This window comes from Lynx rufus, unplaced genomic scaffold (assembly GCF_022079265.1).
Source record: "Lynx rufus isolate CCGP_SWC_20201006 ecotype Redwood Valley unplaced genomic scaffold, mLynRuf1.p SCAF_6, whole genome shotgun sequence".
NCBI classification, from domain to species: domain Eukaryota; kingdom Metazoa; phylum Chordata; class Mammalia; order Carnivora; family Felidae; genus Lynx; species Lynx rufus.
In genome coordinates, this window is record NW_025814878.1 from 108,210,740 (window position 1) to 108,229,617 (window position 18,878).

General features: G+C 39.6%; 1 protein-coding gene across 1 annotated transcript in view; it reads left to right on the top strand.

Annotated features, from left to right (window-relative positions):
* The window catches only part of KIF6 (kinesin family member 6), a 380,232-nt gene that overhangs the window by 57,538 nt on the left and 303,816 nt on the right, over window positions 1-18,878 (top strand). The window lies entirely within an intron of this gene.

The window sequence follows — 18,878 nt, forward strand, 5'->3', positions numbered from 1 at the left end:
GAAAGGATGAATTGGAGGGACACAAGACTATTTAGGAAGGCATTACTGTAATGCAGGGTTCTCAGAGGCAAAGGCTGTCTAGAGTCTAGGCAGAGAACACAAATAACTAAATGGGCCAAGTTCAGAAACTGGAGAACTTGGACATAGGGCCTAAGTAAATAAAAGGAGCCGTCACTACTTGGCTCCAGCCTGTTGTTGCCCTTTGGGAAAGCAAAGATACCCCACCACACACATACACACACCCTGTTGCACATTCATTATTTACTTTTGGCTCTCAGATGGGTGTCAAACGTTTTTAAAAACATGAACAGGTCAACACTATACTGACCAAACAAAATAAATCATTGGGCCAGATACAACCTAAGCCAATGTGTCACTGAAGTGTGTTCTTTTGAACACTGATCTTTGAAAAATGAGTTCTGTGGTCAAATAAATTAGAGGCAATTGGAACTTGACAAAACTGATTTTAAAATTCACAAGGAAAAGAAAGTGTGCAGGAATAGCCAAGATCATTCTGTAGAAGAACAAAGATGAGACGATGTCCTACCAGATATCAAACCATATTATAAATCTGTGATAATTAAAGGAGCATAGTTATCAGCACAAAGATGACAAATAAATTAAGATAAAATGAATATTTCAGAAACAGTCTCATGTATATATGACAATTTAGTTTATGATAAGGGTAGCATTTTAAATGAGTCGAGGAATGATGGGTCATTTAAGAACTGATACTGGGGAAACTAGCTATAACTTAGCAAAAACAAAGTTAGGTTCTAACTCATGCCCTGAACAAAAAATAAACATAAGGTAAATTGAATAACTAGTTAAAAAAATAAAGCAATAAATAGCAGGAAATGGAGGAAACATTTCTATGATGTTGGAAAATAGAAGGCCCGCTCAATGACATAAAATGCAGAAAACAAATTTGACTTGATCAAAAAAACCCCAAACATTTGGGCAATATAAGGCACCATAAACAATATTAAAAGGTAGGCTACTATCTGGAAAAAGATATACAAATATAACAGTAATGCAATAATATACAATAATATATATCATGTTATCCATAACATGGAAATAACCCCTCCCAATTAAGAAAGAGACAAATAATTTATTACAGAATTATTCAAAGGACATGAACACAGTTAGTTCCCTGAAGAGGGGAGATAATTGGTCAGTAAACATATGAAAATATACTTAATCACATTGCAATCAGATACATGAAAACTAGAGATACAGGAGACTTCTTCCCCTCCCTAAATTGGCAAAATAAAAATTTGGTAATATCAAGAGTGAGAGTCTGGGAAAATAGGAGCTCTTTCATTACAGATGAGCATAAACATTGGTATGGTCACTTTAGAGCACATCATTGTGAGTGTCAGAACTACTATCAGAACTACTGCTCTGTGATCCAGAAATTTCACTTCAAAGCATCTACTGCGGAGAAATGGTAAAGGCTGTCATCCCTCCCAGCATTGTCTACAATGGCAAGCAATTGGAAAGAATCCAGCTGTTCATCTGTAGAGGACTGGTTAAGTCACATATTTACACTGTGACGTGCTATACAGACTTAGGTTAAAAAATAATGAGGTGGATCGGCTGATGTCTGAGTAAACAGAACAAATTACCCCAAACAAAATACATATAGTATGAAACCAGTTCTTTAAAAAGGGAAGAAGACATAAAACAATGCTATGTGTTAAAAAAAGAGCGGAAGTGTGCATGCAAAAGAGATAATGGTAATTAATTAAGGTGAAAGTTTGAGGATGGGGAAGGGAATTATGTTCAAGTGGGACTCAACTTCATGGTAATTTAAAAATTTTTAACAAGCATGTATGCGTGCATTTATGAGCTACTTGTATAATCAAAGATAAATGAGGGGAACCTGGGTGGCTCAGTCAGTTGAGCATGTGACTCCAGCTTAGGTCATGATCTTGAGGTTCATGAGTTTGAGCCCCACATTGGACTTCAGCTCAGGCCATGATCTCGAGGTTCATGAATTTGAGCCCCACATCAGGCTCGCTGCTGTCAGCCTGTCAGCGTGGAACCCACTTTGGATCCTCTGTTCCCCTTTCTTTGTCCCTCCGCACTTGCACTCTCCCTAAAATAAATAAATATTAAAAAATTATGGGGCGCCTGGGTGGCGCAGTCGGTTAAGCGTCCGACTTCAGCCAGGTCACGATCTCGCGGTCCGTGAGTTCGAGCCCCGCGTCGGGCTCTGGGCTGATGGCTCAGAGCCTGGAGCCTGTTTCCGATTCTGTGTCTCCCTCTCTCTCTGCCCCTCCCCCGTTCATGCTCTGTCTCTCTCTGTCCCAAAAATAAATAAACGTTGAAAAAAAAATTAAAAAAAAAAAATTAAAATATTTTCCACGATGGGAGAAACTTGAGCCTGCTTATATTCTAAGGAGGAAGCAATCAATAGAAAGGAACAAGTCAGAAGTACAGGGGACAAGTTAATTGATGGAGAAAGGTCCCTAGGGAGGTTAACAGAAAGAACAGTCTAGAACTTAGTTGGAAAAGATTTGCTTTGGATAGAAGGACCAATCTGTAGGACCAGAGAGGAGGAAGTGATGGGGCTAATGGAGATAAATTTATATATGTGCAGGCGGAGGTCGGGGGTAGAGAGCTGAGGAATTTCCTGTATGATGGACCTCTGTTTTCTCTTTGAAGTAACAACTTGTCCCTACCACCCTCATGTCCTGGTATCCTCACTGTGGATATCAGTAAATGTGACTGCCTGGCCTCCACCTGTTCACCTCAAACACATTTAATGTTATTAGTATCTCATTGCTTTTGAACTCTATCCTCTTGTCATCTTTGTAAAGAACAGCTTGTTACTGCCATTGCGTAGGCTCCCACAAGCCCTGCAAACCCTGAACACTAAGTCACAATAATGGGCCATATCAATGAACCAATTCCTGTTGTTGGAAAGAACCCAGGGGATTGTTTCAAAATGTCTTGCTTTGATTCCTAGTGTATCCCAAGAGTTTTTCTCTTTCCTGTGCATTCAGAGGACCATGTTCCCAGCTTTCTCCCCAGAGAAATCTGTGAAACCACCCCGCACCGAAATTCTCTGGAATTTCTTTTCTTGCAGCCTCACAAAGCCCTCTGTTGTTCCTCTGTAACAGTCAGCTAACTGTGAACTTGGGAAGAAGTGGCTCTGCCCTTCCCTCTCTTTTACATTTTAAGAGCCTACCAACAGCCTGACCTTACCTTTTATGTAAAATATATTTAGCCACTCATTGCAAGTTTCAATTCCTTTGTGATCCTTGGGTTCCAGATAGGGAATTGAAAAGAGTTTTTAGATCAGGCCTCAAAAGACATTAAGGAAAATATCCAAGTCCTTTTTTTCTGCTCTAAAACTTTTCTGCCTTTCCTAGAGGCTGTTCCCCAAGTTTCTGGTACTTTCTGTCTTTGATAGCTTCATCCAGGAGGGAAACCTTGAACAGATTAGCCATTCTGTTCTGTTTTCTATGCTATTATGAACATAAAAGCACATCTTTTGTTTCTTTCTCAAATGGGTGATACAGATTTTTGCTGTTAATTTTCTGTCCTTACCTTTAACCATCCTAGTTACTGATAAGTGTTCTGAAATACTACTTTGCAGGATTTTGCTGTGTACTCAGGATACAAATCAAGGTACTCAGGATGAAAGGATTGTAAATTTGCACCATATTCATACCTGTAAGATGCTCACTACATGTAGTGTGAGCATAAAGATGTGGCTTTAAGATGAGAACAAATGAAAAGTATTGGAAAGGATAATTTAATTGTATATAACTCAATCCGTTGTATTAATCTTTTTATTCTAATTAGCCCTCACATTTATTGTTTAAATGAAGTCAGTAGACTTAATCTCTGTGACTTACATATTTGTATTTTTTCCTATGAACTTTTGAAGAAAGCAACTTTAAGATGAATATTTCACTGGATATGATTCTATCGAATGCACCGATTATTAAGTTTAGAAAAGAAGGTGGTCAGATTCATTGTATAATTCAATTAGGCAGTAGAAAAACTATTCTATTTGGAATCAGACCTTGATTTTAGTCTTATTTACTAAGTGTGACCATGATGTACTTAACTTCTCTAAGGCTCTGTGTTGTTGTTTTGTTTTGTTTTGTGTTCCATCTTAAAGTGGGGATTATAAAGAGAAGGCTCAGGAGAAGTTCCCTAGAGAATGAGGGAGGAGGACTATGTTGGAGAGGAAAAAATAATGACTTCAGTTTTGATCAAACGGGGTTTGAAGTACAACAGAAAAATGTCGATACATAAATTTTGATTGACTGCTTTAAGACTAGAGAGGCTTTAGTTTATTGAGACCATGCTGTTAATAGCATTTGATAAGATGGTATTTCAACTGTACTGTTCATAAACTAATAGTAGAAACTTTGTTTCTCACAAAAGTTTTTGAACTATTCCCTCGTGGTCTCTTCATGTCTCATCTCACAGTGTGCTCCTAGAAGGGCCCTGGTATGATGGCTTCCCAGCCTCTCGTATCTGCTCTCCTGCCACCGTAGTGACCACGAGTCACCAGTCGGCCACCTCTCACCTGTAGAAACCCTTCAACAGCTCTCCATGGCCTGCGGGATGAGCTTGACATTACTCATCACGACAGTCAGCTAAATAATGATCCGGCCCCCCACATTCTGCCTCATGTTCTGCCCCTTCCCCTCCTTCCTCTGTGAGTGATCCCAATCAGCTCAAGTCTTTCTGCCTCAGACTCTCGGCTCTTAAATCTCATTAGATAATTGTGTATGCATGATATAATGAAAACCACAGTGAAGGGTGATTAGCAACTTCGTGAGATGTATCTTTCTGTCCTTGATGGCATTCCCCCCCCCACCTTAATTATTGTCCATTGAAATCAAAATGTGTTTAGATTTTCCCAAGAATGTGAAAGTTGTCTTCTGTTTCACACAGAATTGAAACCAAATTAGATGGTCTTATTTCAGAGACTCCACATATAAAGAAAAAGGCTTGTAACTCACATATAAACTATAGCTCCATGTGGTCCAGTCTGTGTACACCTTCACCTTTGAAGAAACACCAAAGTCAGGCCTATTAGGGCTCTGAAGGAAGTGCTCAAGGCAGGGGGTCCGTTTGTAATGGCTTGCACTCATTTCAGTACCCGTTCTCCATTGCTGCTTCTCTTGGCATCTTCCACACCCATGGCCACCCCCTGCCGCCTCCCCTACTCTCTTGCAGCTCTGTTTCCCACCCTCCACCTCTTTCAGAACTGTTTAGACAACTCTTCCCCAGAATGTAGGCCCCTGTGTCCCTTCTTTCCTGTGCCTGTCTTCCCCACTTCTTGGGTTCCTGCATTTCTGTTGAGACCTGCTCATACAACCTGTGAGCCCCAAAGCTCTATTCGGCCTAGTGAGGAAAAGAATGGAATCCCCAGGGAATCCTCACAGAGGACTCTTATCTCTCCACAGATATGTTTACAAATAAACCATGTGGGTTTTTTTTTTTTGTTAAAGATTAATGTGTAAATTAAAAGATTATGTAGGCATAATGTATGCACATCTTCATGTATTTAAAGATATTTATCTTGTTAATAATTTTCTTTTTACCTTGCATTGTCCCCCCCCCCCCGCCCCCCCCTAAATTCCCACAACATAGTACCAGGCTTCTAATAGAGGATAATAGGTGCTTTAAAAATGTGGTTGATTAATTTACTGATGGAAAACCCAGTGCTACAATTTTAGGGAAAAGTGTTTTCTATTTTCTTTTGTCTCCCTACAAAGGAAACGTGAAATGAAAGTTCAGAATTTATGCAAGATTCTACTGAAATAAATTTCTGTAGACAGTGGATTTTTCCACATTACTGTATAAAAAAAACTCTTGTTGCTTCGTTTGAGTTGCCTCCTTAGATGGTCATCTGAAAATGATTATGTATTTAATGAATCTAAGTGTTTATTCTCAAGGGTCACAAAAAAAAATCTGTCAGAAATGCTGTAGTAAATGCATTTTTCATAATGTAAATAAGATAAAAACGCAGCCCTTACTTTCTAATATAGTCTACTGGACTTCAGACTGAAACATTTCAGAGCTGGATCATGTTCAGAAGGGCTCATTTTCTTCTATTGAAGTTCCATGCATCTCTGTTATGTTTCCAGATTTAAGCTTCTTATTATTAATACTAAAACAAAATGGTTTCTTCTGGAACTTGGGAAATAATAAACAGCCTCATTTGGAGAGCACTTTGGCCTGGATTTGGTCCATGAACTTATGGATGTGAAGTTGTTTAGTGTGCTTAAGATCTCGAGGATCCTTTTAAGGGAGACTGTTTGGATTATGTACCCCATGATGTGTTTGCCTCTTGCAAAGTTTGGTTTGTAGCTGGGACAAGACTGTGAACAAATCCCTGAGAATCATAGAGCTGAAAGGAAACTCAGAAGGTCCTCTTTCTTAGCCCCTGTATCCAAGGAGGAGAATTTGCAAATCAGTCAAGACAGGCGGTTGCTGATCCTGTTTTTGTGACACATCCAAGAGGGGAAGTCTTGATTGTGCCAAAGTGACTGTTTGAGAAGAGTGCACCCCAAATTCCTGTTTTCCTGTACCATTTTAAAACTTAGAAAATGTGAGCAGTGACGGGAGACATACCTGATCTGTTTCTTAGGCTCTGGACAGTATGAGGGGATTGCCTATGGGGTTTCAAACGTGAACATCTGTCCTTATTCATATCATTCTTAGAGGTTAGCTTAGTTTCCTTTTTTTTTTTTCTCTTAACCATTGTGTTACTCTCTTAGTATTTATCTGAGGTACTTTCTCCCAGGGATTGCAAAACTCAAAATTCCATAGAAGGTGGGCAGCTAATCTGTAGTAAGCCAGTGAGGGCGGTTGGGAGTAGTGGTGTCTGTGTCTGACTTGGGGAGCACAGGTCTTGGGGGCTAAGAGCATTCAGTTTTCATTTCTTTAAGCATGACAGTGCTGGGCAAACAAATGTTCTACTGGCTAAATTTGGTATGTGGGCCTCAGATTTGTGACCCTAGTCTGATAACCAATTTGCCCATAGGCACTTACCAAAAAGCATTAAATGATGATCCCAAGTATATCAGTTACCACTTAACCTACGTTTGCAGTTTCATTTTTCTGACAAAAACATGTTTTAGATGTGTAGTTAATTGTTTCTAATCTGGATACCCTTGCGTTGAATATTCCCTTTCCCCAAATAGCTAATAATTTGAATTGGGCCAACTGAGGTTAGCTATGTCACCTACTTTATTTCTGCATCAGGATTTACAACTCGATCAGTATATCATACAAGTGAAGCTCCCAAGACCTCAGAATGATATTGCCAGAACATACCTTTCGAAGGGATGAGGTCTAAACCCCCAGGGGAACTATACTCAGGTGCTCTTAACCAGAACTCCCACCCTACCTACCTCAAGGGGGCGTGATTCACTGGAGCCTATGTGAATGACTAATCACTGTGCAGCTCTGGGGAGCAGTGGTGGCCATGTGGACTACACCGAGATTGGCACTTCCTCAGTGTGCAGCGATGCAGCCCCGCCTTCAAGTCTAGACGGGTATCATGCGTTTGGGAAGCAAGTGAGTCTAAGACAATAGGGAGTTTGGAAGACAGTCGCCAACGGGGGAACACATGTCCCACTTAAAGCCATTTACATTTAGGTAAGTTTAAACATTCCTATAGGCAAGATTCACTGCCAGCTTGAGACCTGTGGTCTAAGCCAAGGTTCAAAAGATGTTTTGCAGAAACTTTGCATTAGTTAGGACTTTTTTGGTTATATATAACAGAATTCCAACTCAAAGAAAAGAGAGGAGTTCTTGGCTCACATACCTGGGTGAGCTCAGAGAATTGGAGGTGCTTTCAGAATCAGGGTTGTTGCCACTTAAACTAAGTACCCGACACAGCCAAGATTTCTTCTCCACCCATCTGACCTTTGCTTGGCCCTGCTTCCTTGTACAGAAGGGCAGGAGACATGGCCTCTGGCAGCCTTAATTTAAAGACCCCCGCAAAAATCTATATAGGAAGGACTCTTATTTGCTCTGCTTGAGGCTCATCATCTTGGAATAGTGGCTGTTCAGATGGGGACATGGTTGGGGGAGGGACCATGGTGGAAGGAGGTAGTATGATTGACCATGTCTGAATCAGCACACATCAGTATGCTCCTCAGGAGCTGAAAGAATGGAGTGGGGGCAGGACTGTTACCAGAAGAAGAAGGACTAAGAAAGCTTGCTGGACATAAGACTCTAGCTCTCCAAGTCTGCTGCCCTCTCTACCTCCCCAGAAGGGTAGGTTCCCCTCCTCCCACCCATACTTCTTTTCTCCCTCCCTCTCCTTTATAGCAAAGGGAATGCCCCATGACTAAAATTTGCTGGAAATTTTCCAAGTTGCATGCTCATTTGGCTGAACGGGTGGGAAGATTATTTTTATATTTGGCAAAACTGAGTTGTAGTAATTGTGTTAATGATGAGTTGCTATTGTTTTGGGTTCGAATTCCTCTTAAAAATTTAGGCTGGTGAATTATGTACTCCGAGATATTCTGAAAGTGAAATAATTAAGAGTTTCCTTTCCATATTCTCTATGAAAGATACTGGGCTACACCAAAGAACTGCTGAGGCTGTGTAAGAGGGATTTTATTCTAGGAATTGAGCAGCAGAGGAGAGCAATGAACTGTTCTGAGGATCAAAAAGAAATCAAACTAAGTGAATTTCAGCTACTTGGGCTTTTAGAACTGTCTGAAAGGCAAGATGGAGTAATAGGGTAATTATATATTTAAAATAGAGGGCTTGGGGCACCTGGGTGGCTAGTTGGTTAAGCCTCCAGCTCTTGATTTGGGCTCAGGTCATGATCTCACAGTCCATGAGTTCGAGACCTGCATCAGGCCCTGCACTGGCAGCTCAGAGCCTGCTTGGGATTCTCTCTCTCTCTCTCTCTCTCTCTCTCTCTCTCTCTCTCTCTGTCTCCCTCTCTCTCTCTCTTTCTTTCCCTCTCTCTCCTTTTCTGTCCCTCCCCTGCTCGTGCTCTGTCTCTCTGAAAATAAATAAATAAACATTAAAAATAATAATAAAATAAAATAGAGGCCTTGATTTTGATAATTCTATTCCTGGTGAGTCTCGTTGACATTGAGCAAAGATTTTTAGTCAAGGTGAATATAAATATAGTATAATTTCTATTAGCTTAAAAAATTCTGTTCTTCATGTTGTTTGATTTATTTGCATTTTCTGAGTGAATAAATTTGTTCCAATAAGTGGCTTTTAAAAATATAGATATGTATTTTTTTTCTGGGATTCTTAGTATTTCTAGGGCTAAACTGCATTATCTTTTAAAGTACCACCTCACCTCTTCCTCTTCCCTGAAAAATGAATCCACCTGGATTCTCCAATTCTATCCTGCTCCTGAATCTAACAGCTCTTTAAGCAGAGCTCAAGGGGCGCCTGGGTGGCGCAGTCGGTTAAGCGTCCGACTTCAGCCAGGTCACGATCTCGCGGTCTGTGAGTTCGAGCCCCGCGTCGGGCTCTGGGCTGATGGCTCAGAGCCTGGAGCCTGTTTCCGATTCTGTGTCTCCCTCTCTCTCTGCCCCTCCCCCGTTCATGCTCTGTCTCTCTCTGTCCCAAAAATAAATAAACATTGAAAAAAAAAATTTAAGCAGAGCTCATATATCTGGTTTTCAGAAATACCTTAGAAGGGAATCTTCTGTTGGACAAAAAGTAGTTAGAAGGCCTCCCATGATACCAGTTATAAAATCCATGATCCCATTGCTTTGCTGTTTTCAGCAATGCTGTCTTCAGATTTGAGAGACTAAAATATCATGTTTGTTTTTCAGTGAACTAAATTATCATCACAATAATAATTTTTTGCTGGTTACTTTGATTTAGACACTGTATATGGAGATTCTTAAAGCCTTCTCATCTGGGTAAACAAAATGAGGTCTCACTTTATTGCAGATACTTTTAGACAGCTTTCCTTTACTTGGAGTCTAGTTAAACAAACAAAGAGTAATAAAAGTGAAAAACTCAACTTAAATGGTTTGTATTTTTTCTGACATGCACGTGTGATGTTTGTGGAGTAAGACTTCAATTTATAATTTCCAAGAGGGTAGAAGCTTTTATTTTTGTTTTATTCATGCAAATATTAAGAGATAAGAAATGACAAAGTATCTCAGCTTTGTAATTTAAATTTCTAGGGAAAATGCATTTTGCAAAAGGAAGGAGAGGATGTCTACTCTGGAGATTTCATCTGATCATCAAACACTGGTTTATAAAACATTGATTTATTTACATATCAGAACTGCCTCTAGCTTGGGATGTATTAGGCAGTCGCCTGCACTGTTGATTTTAGGAAGTTGAGAAATATTGCTCACCAAAAATGTCCATCCCATTTTTCAGTGGTGAAATGTATCATTAGCTTTTCATTTCTTTTATTAATTACTATTCCATCTTTTACAAATGCTACTGCTAAGGTGTTGAAACACATCTAATTGTACCGATTTGGAATAGATTCTTTATTATGTTATTGTTACCACATTTTGTTGAGAGATTATTCACATATCAAAGAGTTCACTTTAAAGTGTACATTTAGTAGTTTTTAGTACAAGTGTGCAACTATCAGTGATCATGATCTAATTTTAGAACATTTTCATCACCCCGAAAGAAGCCCTATACCATACCCATTAGCATTCATTCCTCTACTTTGCCCGTATCCCGACCTCTGGCAACCACTAATTGATTTTCCATTTCTGTGGATTTGCTTTTACTAGACATTTCATATAAATGGAATCACACAGTATATGACCTTTTGTGACTGGCTTATTTCACGTAACATGCTGTGAAGATTGATCAGACACTGTAGCATATATCAGCACTTTATTCTTTTTTCATTGCCAAATAGTATCCTATGGTATGGATATGACCCATTTTGTTTATCCACTCATCAGCTGATGAACATTTGGGTTGTTTTCACTTCTTGGCCATAACGAATGATGCTACTATGAGCATTCGTTACAAGTTTTTGTGTGGACACCTTTTCCATTCTACTGGGCATGTACCTAGGAGCTCTGGGTCTTCTGGTAACTCTGTGTTTACATTTTGAGGAGCTGCAAAACTGTTTTTAAGCAGCTGCACCATTTATATTCTCACCAGTGATGTATGAGGTTTCCAATTTTTTCAGATCCTCAGCAGCACATGTAGTTGTCTTTTTTTTTTTTTTAAGGTATCCTAGAGTGAGTATAAAATGAGTATCCCATTGTGGTTTCGACTTACATTTCCCTAGTGACTAATGATGTTGAGTATCTTTTCATGTGCTATTGGCCATCTATATACTGTCTTTAGAGATATGTCTATTCAAATCCTTTGCCTACTTTTTACTCTCAGAATTTCTGATGTATTCTTTTTAACTTAAAACTTTATTGCAGTATAATCAGCATACAAAGTTCTAGTAGTTTCAAAGTTGTATATTAGTATACAACACATTGATTTGTCAGTTCTACACATTACTCAGTGCTCGCCACAAGTGTAGCCACCATTTGTCACCATACAACATTATTACAGTATTATTGACTACGTTTCCTTTGCTGTGCTTTTCATCTCTATGACTTATTTATTTTATGACTCGTAGTTTGTACCTCTCAATCAATCCCCTTAATCTCTTTTGCCCCATTCCATAGCATCTCCCCTCTAGAAACCATCAGTTTGTTACCTGTATTTAAGAGTCTGGTTTTTTTGTCTGTTTGTTCATTTCTTTTGTTTTGAGATTCTGCTTATAAGTGAAATCTTACGGTATTTATCTTGTGCTGTCTGACTTACTTCACTTAGTGTAGTACCCACTATGTCCATCCATGTTGCAAATGGCAAGATCTCATTCCTTTTTAATGTCTGAGTAATATTCTAGTTGTGTGTGTGTGTGTGTGTGTGTGTGTGTGTGTGTGTGTGGTGTATATGTATTTGTCAGTAGCCAGCCTTGTCAAAAATCAACTGATTGTAAACATAAGGGTCTATTTCTAGACTCACAATTCTATTCCATTCATGCGTATGTTTATCCTTATGCCAGTATCCCACTGTCTTGGTTACTGTTACTGTAGTAGGTTTTGAATTAAGAAGCGTGAGTCCTCTACCTTTGTTATTTTTTAGGATGTTTTGTCTATTCTTGGTCCCTTGAATTTCCATATAAATTTCTGGAGAAATTGGTTGATTTTTGCAAAGAAGCCAGTTCTAATTTTGAGGGACTTTTCAGGAACCTATTGATCAGAGGGGAGAGTCCTGCTATTTCACATTAAGTCTTATACCCTACAACCTTGCTGAACTTGTTTATTGTTTTTAATAGTTCTGTAATAGATTCCTGGGAATTTCTGTATATGTACAAGACCATGCCACTTGCAAATAGAGTCTTCTGATTCTGTAAAAAGTCATTCTTCAAAAGTGAAGGAGAAATGGACATTCCTGGGTAAACAAAAGCTGAGAGAATTTGTCACTAGCCAGTGCATTAAAAAGACATCTAGATTAGAAAGGAAGAAGTAAAAGTATGCTTATTTACGGATGACATGATTTTGTGTATACAAATCCGAGGCAATCCACTGTTAGATGACAAGAGGTAATAAACAAGTTCAGCAAAAGTTTCAGGGTTCAAAATCAACATAGAAAAATCTATTATGTTTCTGCACAGTAACAATAAACACTGAAAACAAAATTAAAATATAAATTTTGGGAGCCTTGTTAATTTTTGCAAAGCAAGATCTCCCAACTAGTCTTCAAGCATTTTGAATATGTTATTACATTATCTTCTGGCCTCCACGATTCCTCATGAGAAATCCATTGTTGATCTTGTAGAAGATTCCTTGTGTGTGATCAGTCACTTATTTCTTGCTACTTCCATGATTTCTTTGTCTTTAGACAGTTTGATTATCATGTGTTTAGATTTGGATAACTTTGAGCTTATCAAGTTTCTTGGATATGTAGATTAATGTTTTTCATCAAATTGGGGAAGTTTTTGGTCATTATTTTTTTAAACATTCTCTCCCTTTACCATCTGGGACTTTATACACATGTTGATCTCTGAGTTCTCTGTTCATTTTTCTTCTTTCTTTATAATTTCTGTTGTACAGACAGGATAATCTTAGTTGATCTGTCTTGAAATTTACTTTCTTCTACCAACTCAAATTGGCTATTGTAGTGAATTGTTTCTCCATTATCTTACCTTTCAACTCCGGAATTTCTGTTTTATTCTTTTTTTTTTTAAATAATTTTTGTCTTTTTATTCATATTTCTTTTCTGTGAAACATCATCTTCGTACTTCCCTTTAATCCTTTAAACATGTTTTACATTTGTTCTTCAAACCTATTTATAATACCTAACTTAAACTCTTTATCTAGAAGTCAAAATCTAGGCTTCCTCAAGAGCTGTTTCTATTAATTTTTTAATTTCCTGTGCCTAGGAAATACTTTGCTGTTTGTGCATCTCATAATTTTTGTTGTTGTTGTTGTTATTGTTGTAGTACATTTTGAGTAATATAATATGACAGCTCTGAAAATCAGATTCCAACCTTCCCCAAGGTTTGTTGTTTGTTACCATTGGTGCAGCTGCTTGTTTGTTTAGTAAGTTTTAGGGACTCATTCTACAAAGCTTATATGGTTTGTTGTATGAGGCTTCTGAAATCTCTGTTCAGTAAGCTCAGTGGTCAGGTAGTGACTGGACAGAGAGATTTTTTTAAATATGCCTTGAACCAGGGGCTCTTGGTACGTGTTGATCTCAGTGCTCCATAAATTTATAATTTTGTCTCAGCTTTCACTTCCTGCTTGTTTAGGCCTACAAGGTGAGCCAGAGGTGAGATATAAGGACCTTCTCTCATCTCTCTTGGGTATGCACATAGTCCTGTATATGTATGTGGTCTTCTAGAGTCCTCAAAATATGTCATAACTTTTCAACCCCTCTTATAGATCTCCTTTTCTGCAGGTTTTTATTTCAAGTTTTTGTTCACCCTCTTGCTGGCCTTCCTGGTACCGCATGCAGCCTAGGGCAACTGTGATGGTGAACACTTGCAACTGATCTGTTTTCAACAAACACCATGGGGATATGGCTTCTTTTCACTGAATAAACCAAGTCAGGTCACCAAAGCCAAGTACTGTGAGTGGGGCTTTTCCAGGGAGCTGTCAGAGAAGTACAATTCTGTGGACTTTTTGGGTTGCTCCCAACCTATCCTACCTCTTCCAGTGGTTGCCGTGCTTCTGTTTTTCGGTTTTGTGGTTGCAAGTCTGTTATTTTTCAAGGCCGTTATGGGACCGGGGAGAGGGAGGTGGGAATGGTCAAGTTAACATGTCACAAAGCTCACTGTTCTTACTGAGATTCAGCCATTTTACTTGAGTAAACACCCCTTGGATTGTTGTGAGCCTTTGGAGGACTTCCAGGATTTTGAAAAACTTGATTTTGACAATTTTTGTCCCTGTTCTCATTATTATTGTGGAGAAGTGGATTCTCAGAGGTCCTGACTCCACCATTTCTCTTTATTTTTCGTTAGTACTTTCTCTTAGGATGGATGAGACTACAAGCATATGAAATTGCCCAGTGTTCAATGGAGAGGAGGCACAAGATGGAATTGGCATGAGAATGCTCTACAGAAAAGAACTGGAGATAAATGTTTCCCATTTAATTTTTCATTGTGACTATGTAATAAATAAATAGCCATAGAGTATGTATGGGTGGAACTGACATACTTTTTTTTTTTTTAATGTTTATTTATTTTTGAGAGACAGAGACAGAGTGTGAGTGGGGGAGAGGCAGAGAAAGAGAGAAAGACACGGCATCCGAAGAGGCTCCAGGCTCTGAACTGTCAGCACAGAGCCCAAGCCTTGAGATCATGACCTGAGCCGAAGTCGGACGCTTAACCGACTGAGCCACCCAGGCACTCTAAAGGTTTATTCTTAAAGTTATCAACTTCATATACCTAGAGCATTTGTGGTCAAGAGATATCATGGAATCAAATGATAATTGCTAATAGAACATTGCTATATTATTGGCAACAAATGTTGAGCAGAAAGGTTCTGTTATCATCTAGCTAAATTCATCATTGTAGTTCTAACTCCATGTGAAGACACATGGAGAAAACTTAACTGAGTGTCTCAGAAAGGGAAAGTTGAACCACACAGTAGTAATCCATTTTCATTCACTTAATGTGCTAAGTCCTTTAAGTTTGTAAGTACCGGTAACACCTTCTACCTACATAGCAAAAGATGCGTTGAATTGTTGCTATAGATGTTATTCTTAGCTTAATTAGTTGTATAAGGTGCCCACCCAGGACTTAACGGATTACTTCACAATAAGCTCTAAGCAAAACCTGTGTGTTTAGAGAGGGCATGGAGATGATAAATCACTTAACATACAATCATGAAAGCATGGCGAAAGCATAGAACTGTGGGCAGTATCTCAGCAGAAGTATTACAGCAGGAATACCAGTGTGAACAGTGAGGGGTGATTCTCAGAGGATCCTTCTATCAAACATCTGTTCACAATGAGGGTACCATTAGCTGACAACTTCATAATTCGTTGGATTAAAACATCTCAGAGATGAAGGGGCTACTTGTAACAAAAAAGAATGTAATGCTATAATAGTTTGCTATTCTGTACAGTGTAGAGGAAAGATCCATTTGTGAAAGTCTGAATCATGTCAGGTGTACTATGAAAAGTCTATATGGTGAGGAGAGAGATAGGGAGAAGGAAAAGGAGAGAAGGGGAGGGGAGGGGGCAAGAAGGGATGGGAGGAGAAGAGTAGAGAGAGACAGAAGAGAGTTGGTGGCTGAGAAGATCCAGTGTTTTTTTTTTTTCTTTTTAACATTCTTAAATTGTATTTTTTCATCATGATAAGTGTGCTTTTTAATCCTCATCGTCTCTTTCACCCATCCCCTCTCCTACCTCCCCTCTGGTAACCATCAGTTTGTTCTCTGTAGTTAAGAATTTGTTTCTGGGGTGCCTAGGTGGCTCAGTCAGTTGAGTGTCCGACTTCGGCCCAGGTCATGATCTCGCGGTTCATGAGTTCAAGCCCCGCATCGGGCTCTGTGCTGACCACTCAGAACCTGGAGCCTGCTTCAGATTCTGTGTCTCCCTCTCTCTCTGTCCCTCCCCAGCTCGTGCTCTATCTCTCAAAAATAAATAACAACATTTATAAAATAAAAAAAAAGAATTTGTTTCTTGGTTTTTCTTTCTCTCTTTCTTTTTCCTTTGCTTGTTTGTTTTGTATCTTAAATTCCACATAAGTGGAATCATATGGTATTTGTCTCTCTGACTGACTTATTTTATTCGGCCTTATACTCTTTGGCTTCATCCATGTTGTCGCAAATGGCAAAGTTTCATTCTTTTTGATGGCTGAATAAAATTCCATTGTATGTATATGCCGCATCTTCTTTATCCATTTCTTTATTGTTGGATACTTGTGCTGCTTCCATAATTTGGCTATTATAAATACTGTTATAAACGTAGGGGTGCATGTATCTCTTTGAATCAGTGTTTTTGTGTTTTGGGGGTAAATACCCAATAGTACAATTACTGAATCATAGGGGAGTTCATTTTTTACTTTTTGAGTAATCTCCATACCATTTTCCACAGTGGCTACATCAGTTTGCATTCCCACCAACAGTGTACAAGTGCTCCTTTTTCACCACATCCTTGCCAATACTTGTTTCTTATGTTATTGATTTTAACCATTCTGACAGATGGTTAGTGATATTTCATTGTAGTTTTGATCTGCATTTCCCTGATGATGAGTGATGTTGAGCATCTTTTCATGTGTCTGCTGGCCATCTGTATGTCTCTTTTGGAGACATGTCTGTTCATGCCTTCTGCCCATTTTTCAATCAGATTATTTGTTTTTTAGATGTTGAATTGTATCAGTTCTTTCTATATTTTGGATACTAAACCTTTATTGAATGTATCATTTGCAACCATCTTCTCTCATTCCATTGGTTGATTTTTAGTTTTGTTGATTGTTTCCTTCACTGTGCAAATGCTTTTTACTTTGATGTAGTCCTAATAGTTTATTTTTGCTTTTATCGCCCTGCATCAGGAGACATATCCAGAAAAATGTTCCTATGGCTGATGTTGGAGAAATTGCTGCCTGTGTTGTCTTCAAGGATTTTTGTGGTTTCAGGTCTCACATTTGGTGATCCATTTTGAGTTTTTTGTGTGTGTATGCCATAAGAAAGTGGCCTAGTTTCATTCTTTTGCATGTTACTGTCCAGTTTTCCCAACATCATTTGTTGAAGATACTGTCTTTTCCCCATTGCATATTCTTTCCCCCCTATTGTAGATTAATTGACCATATAAGTATGGGTTAGTTCTCGGTTTTCTATTCTATCCCATTGATCTGTGTGCCTATTTTTGTGCCAGTACCATACTGTCTTGATCACTACAGCTTTGTAATATCACTCAAAGTCTGGAAGACCCATGATTCTTAAGATCACCATTAAATCAAAAGCTGTTCTGTAGGACTAAAGAACACATATGGATTAGTATCTTCTACCAAAAAGTCATTACAAGAAAATTGAAGAGGGAAATTCTTAGAGGATTTACAGTTGGTGCTGACTATTAAATTAGGGAATTACACTACAAGGTACGTAGTGGCAAACATTCTGTACCTGGTATTCTAGGAGGTGACCATGTGTTGTATTTGCCACATGAAGTGCCAGGTGTCGGGTTTGCAGTTTCCAAATTATACATATGCTTTCCTCAGAACTTTTATCTTCAACATATTATTTGATTCAAGCCCAGCATACTAAAGATGAAGAAAGTACTTAATTAGGAGAGCAACTTCAGCAGAATGGTAGTATAGAAATTTCTAGCACCTGTTCCCTCCCAGAAACATCAATTTGAATAACTACCAAGCCTGAAAATACCTTCACAAAAGCTAAGGATTCCAGATGAGGAATTACAGCATTGGGATGGGATAAGAAAAAGAAGACACATTGAGGAGGGTAGGAAAGATAGTGCCATTACTGCATTAGAGGGTGAAAAAGATAGATTGACATTACCTCATTACTCCTCCCCCAAGCATGGGCATCCTAGCAGCTGAGAGAGACACCCTCCCCTTGGGAGGATAATGACGTGAGGAACTGACTTTATCGTGGTTACCAGTGCTGGCCTATCCCACCATCAGCTGACTCCAGTGGCCCCAGGCAGTTCCCATGGTCCCAGGTAACTTCCATAACACCAGGTGATTTCTTGGTCCTGGACTCTTGGCAGGCTATGAGAATCCAATCCCCCGGCCCACCCTAGCACCTTCCTGTTCCTATAGCCCCAAGCAGCTCCTACAACAGTAGGCTACCAACATGCTCCCATAAAACCAAGCTCCTGATTACCCTGGGGCTGGGTAGCTTCCATAGCCCCAGGCAGCTCCCATGACATCAGGCTCCCTGCAGACTCTAGCAAATTCAGGGATCCCAACCCATCCCTGTTTGGCCAGCTTCCATGGCCTCAGGTGGCTCCTATAATTCTAGTATCTGGTTGGTTCCCACCAAACCCACAATGCCAGCCCAAGCCCTGAAGCCTGAGCTTTGAGGCTGGCTTCCACAGACCCAGGTTCCTGACCTGCCCAGCATCACACTGGTCACTGCAGGCCAACTTGGCCCCTCATGCCCTATGGTGTAAGCCAACTCCCATGGCCTAAGACTACAGGCTGGTCCTACTGCCAGGTTGGCCCCTGGACCCCAGCCTCCAGGCTGGCTCCCATGAAACCAGGCTCCCAGCCCATCCTCGCACTGGATTGGCCCCTGTGGATCCAGATGCTGGACCTACCCCAGTGATCCCCAGTACCTGGTCAGCCACTGTGGACCCAGTGTCCATATCCACCCATGTAGGCATGAGCTCACCAAAGGAAACTAATAAAGCTACAGTAACTGACCCTGAAGAAATGGAGATCTATGAGC